Below are 5,113 nucleotides of genomic sequence, written 5' to 3' on the forward strand. Positions count from 1 at the left end.
AATTTCTGATAATCCATTTTTTGAACCCGACCTCACAATTGAAAACCCGGAGGATATTCAAGGACAATTCAGAGATCCTGAACCAATAATCATTCCTCCGGAACCACAAATTACTCATCCAGAGATTGTTGAGGAAGAAACCATTAAATCAGAATCCTCTAGTGATTCAGATTCAACAAATTCAATTATGGAAGTAACAGAACCTCTAAGTATGGAAGACCGAATGAGAGCCACATGCACGGGCCAAGGTCACACCATTATTAAGCCAGAAATTAATGCGCCAGATTATGAAATCAAAGGACAAATCCTACACATGGTAACTAATCAATGCCAATATAGTGGTACGCCAAAAGAAGATCCAAACGAACATCTTCGAACCTTTAATAGGATTTGTACTCTATTCAAAATCAGAGAAGTTGAGGATGAATAGATCTATCTCATGTTATTTCCATGGACTTTAAAGGGAGAAGCCAAAGATTGGTTAGAATCGTTACCTGAAGGGGCGATTGATACATGGGATGTTTTAGTTGAAAAATTTCTTAAACAATTATTTTCGGCATCTAAAGCTGTGAGACTTCAAGGAGAAATTGTTACGTTCGTGCAAAAGCCAAATGAAACATTATATGAGGCATGGACAAGATTCGGAAAATTGTTGAGAGGATGTCCTCAACACGGTTTAGATACTTATCAAATAGTACAAATATTCTACCACGGTTGCGACATTGCTACACGAAAAGACATCTACATAACAGCTGGTGGTTCCATTATGAAGAAAACCGCAACTGAAGCTCACAAAATCATTGATAACACAGCATCCCACTCACATGTGTGGCATCAAGAAAAAGATATTTTTTGATCATCTAAAGCGGCTAGAGCCGATTCTAACCATAACTTTGATTCCGTTTCCACAAAAATAGATGCTTTCGAGAGACGAATGGAAAAGATAAATAAAGATATTCATGCAATACGAATCAGTTGTGAGCAATGCGGTGGACCACACTTAACGAAAGATTGTCACATTGAGCAAACGATGGAACAACGTGAGAATGTTTCTTACATAAACCAAAGGCCGGGAAATAATTATCAAAAGAATTATCAACCGCCAAGGCCAAACTTCAATTGAAATCAAAACATTCTTTACAATCCAAATGGACCTAACAATAACTCGTACAATCAACAAGGTCTGAATAACCAACCAACTCAAAACAACACTTTCAATAAACAAAAACCTAGATTATATAAACCACCACAACAAACCGAAGAGAAAAAGCCAAATCTGGAAGAGATGATGGCAAAGCTAATGGAATCTCAAACACAATTTATTACATCTCAAACCGAAACAAATGAGAGGTTTGATCAGTCATTAAGAACTCAACAAGCTTCCATTTTAAATATAGAAAAACACGTAGGTACTCTTGCTAGCATGATGAGTGAGAGGGAACAAGGAAAGCTATCGAGTAATACTGAAGTAAATTCTCGGAATGAGAATGTTAATATGTGTCAACAAATTCTGAAAAACCATCATCAGAAGATGAGAAGGTTTTAGATGTGAGTAACAATGAAGAAGTTACAACACCACCACCACCACCACCCAAGTATGTAAAGCCAGTGGTGGCACCATACAGACCACCTATCCCGTTTCCAAGAAAAGGAGTTGAGTATGAGCAAGTAATAGGTAATAAAGTTTGTGATACCTCTGAATAGAAGAAGAATAAGAAAGTACAAGAAACAAAAACCGTAAAAATAAACCCGATGAAGACAGTTCTACCAAAACCTCCACCCAGGGTGGGTGATCCGGGTGAATTTATTGTTCCTTGTCTACTTAGTGATTGTGTCATGTATGATGCACTAGCAGATTTAGGTGCGAGTGTGAGTGTATTGCCTCTTTTATTATATAAAAGATTAGGTGTGGGTGAGTTAAGTCCAACGGAAATGAGTTTTCGACTCTTTGATCAAACCATTAGGCACCCAGTTGGAATCGCTGATAATCTACCCGTTCAAGTGGGTAATTTAACCTTTTTAGTCAAATTTATTGTCATTGACATAGAAGAGGACCCAAACATTCCTCTAATTTTAGGTCGACCATTCTTAGCATCCACCGGGGCGTTATTTGATGTAAGAAAGGGTAGAATGACACTTAGTGATGGTGAAAAATCGGTCACCTTTGTGATTCGAAAGACTAAATCTCCACCAACCAAAACCGTTGAACCGATAAAGATGATTGGTAAGAAGCATATTGTTTTACCAACTCCAACGGTAGTGCTTAACAATAATAAAACGCCTAAGTGTGGGGAAGATGAAGTGACACCTAATGATGACTTGATAACAAAGAACCCCGTTGTTGGTACGAAATTAAATGATCCCGTTATTAACAGTTCAATGAAGAAACTTATTAAACGGATTCGCGATGCTAGAACCTAGGGGAACTTTAAGTTATGTAACCGGTTAGTATCCAATCTTTCGCCTAAAGAAAAGGCGAAACTAATTGAATTTGTGGATATTACACATGAATCCGACCAATGGCTTAAAGCAAAAGTCACAGATATGCAAGTTGATTATGGTCCAAGAGAAATTGACGATGAAGTTTACCACAATTTCGACACCACAGCTACCTAAGTGTGGGGAGATTCAAATGTTCTAAGAAATAATGCTGTCTAGGGTTAGTTGTTCTGTTCTCGTGTAGTTCCGAGAATGGAATCCGATTGGTCTTTTCTGCTAGCTGACACTAAAGAACTAGTTTTCTCCCCCCATTCTGAATTTTTTTTGTTTTGTAGGTTTTGTATGAATTTAATATGCTTTTTAGAATTAATTTTGTTTGTGAATAAAAAAAAAACAAAAATTACTTTATTTCATTAAGTAAAAAAAAATGATTTCTAAAATTCATCGTAAGTTAAAGACTAGGTCATGGAACCGAAATTGCTTTACCCGAGGGCGGGGCGACAAATTTTGTTATCATTATTTTTAATATTATTGATCTAAAATATACCAAAAATATTAAAAAACCAAAAATCTTTACTTTTAAAACAATCGCTTTAAAAACGAAAAATTTTAAATTTTGTCGAGGGACGGACTAGGTAAACATACCGATACTACCTAAAGTAAGAGGAAACAAAATTTTAAAAAAATTATTCATTTAAATTGTTTTAATAAATAAAGGTTTTATAAAAAAATATATAAATATATTTATATATATTATATATATGTTTGTAGTTTATCTTATATACAAAACAGGGTAAAACAGCGCACTTTCAAAGACTGACATTAAAGTTCAGCAAAAGCTACTAATTTTGACGACAAGACGCAAAATATCAAATTTGATATAAAATAATATGTTTGCAAACTCGGTATTTTTAATCACTTTTCTACACTAATCACCCTCATGAATTTATAATTATAGTCTGATTTTATGTAAATGAGGGCATTGCATGATCTTAAGTGTGGGGAAGGGTTATATATTCTCTCGGGTTTACACTTAGTATAATTGCCAATTTTCAACTAAATAAATTCAAATTCATGTTTATACATATTTATGAACGATAAAACTAGGTGATAATACCGAAATTATTGTTACCTCGGAGAGAACATAAATGGAGAAACAACCCAAAACGTTAGAATTAATTTAAAATGGAATAGAGGAGAATAAAAAGGCAAAGAAAATAAATAAATAAAAGCTAAGTGTGGGAAGAATTTACCAAGTTCTTTAAAACACATATCACATATATTTGGTACAGATTATTGCAGGTACTTCTGTTTTGGACGATTTTAATCAGTTTTACCTAATTTACTGTAATATATATTTGAAAGAAAGATGGATCTGCACGATAAATCAATTCCATCATTAAAAGGAAGTAAAGTCTTCCGAAAAAGACACGCGCTTCTTGATTTAGGTCAGGAAGTTGTCGTCCAGACCAGCTGTAGGTTGACGAAAAATCTAGAAAAGTCATCTCTAAAATCAGCAGGAAATCCACGGACCTCAGCATCAAACAGGTTCGCCATGTGGTCAGACTTATCCTATTCATGAGAGGATCTGTCTCGTAAAATAGGGAGGGCGCCGTGCAAATTAGCTTGATAAGACTAATGAATCAGATCCCCATAAAGGATAGTCTCCTTAAAGATCAAAAATCAGCTTTTAAGACTGATATTACTCAATCATTGAGATTGACCTTAAAGATTGAGAATTCAAACTCATGGAATTCGATGATATCTAAACTCGAGCTTGAACGAGAAAATATTTTGATCAAAATTACAAACCGATTTGTTTTCTGAAACCCTATTTTCAATGCGTTCATTACTATTGAACGTAAAATCTTAAGAATTCATTGAAATTCATTAGGTCACCTGAACCAAATCGGGTGTCAACCGTAAGAACGGTGGTTGTATAGCATGGTCGAAGATAGGACCTTGTGCCAGACCAAAAAATTATAGGGTGATCTTTACTATTGCTCCTACAAAGGATAGTAACTGCATCCGACACGTTTTTGACCATAATTATCTGCATATCATGGGACATTGCCTTAACAGTTGCTTGTTCATCACTTTCCTTTACAACCAGACGGTAGTTTACTGAAAGGTAATATACGGAGCAAGTATACTGGACGTGTTGCTTTCCTAATACACGGTTAGCAAGTGGGTGACACAAAACCGCAAGTTTTGAGCTAAAATTTTAAAATCTGAAACCCACACAACCCACAAAAATAATTTGCAAACACCGGTGAAGGGTTATTCCGGAAAACTTATCTAGGGTAAAAACTAGAATGAATTTTTCAAAAGATCAAATGTTTTCATAAAGATCCAATTTCCTTAAAGGATCTAAATTTTTATAGTCATGTGGTACTGTAAACCACATCGTTACTATCATTGTTTATACCACCGTATCAAAATCACAGATGTATACAGTGTGAGAATAAAAAAAAGTGATTCGAGTGAAGTGTGATTTAATTTCAAGTTCTGTATTGCTTGAGGACAAACAACGATCAAGTGTGGGGATATTTGATAGTGCTCCAAATGAACATATATTTAGGCACAATATCCTTCCAATATGTAAAGCTTTTAGTTGTAATTGTTCTATTTTTATGTAATATTCTTTTAAATAAATAAGTGCGAAGACAAAAGA

The 5,113-nt window shown here is 34.8% G+C and overlaps 1 non-coding gene across 1 annotated transcript; it reads right to left on the bottom strand.

The window, feature by feature from the left end:
• Positions 1-571: 571 nt before the first annotated feature.
• Positions 572-678, bottom strand: LOC139879093 (small nucleolar RNA R71). Its single transcript, XR_011769944.1, has one exon. It is a non-coding gene; the product is annotated as a small nucleolar RNA R71 (small nucleolar RNA).
• Positions 679-5,113: the final 4,435 nt, after the last annotated feature.

Source organism: Rutidosis leptorrhynchoides, chromosome 11, assembly GCF_046630445.1.
Source record: "Rutidosis leptorrhynchoides isolate AG116_Rl617_1_P2 chromosome 11, CSIRO_AGI_Rlap_v1, whole genome shotgun sequence".
NCBI classification, from domain to species: domain Eukaryota; kingdom Viridiplantae; phylum Streptophyta; class Magnoliopsida; order Asterales; family Asteraceae; genus Rutidosis; species Rutidosis leptorrhynchoides.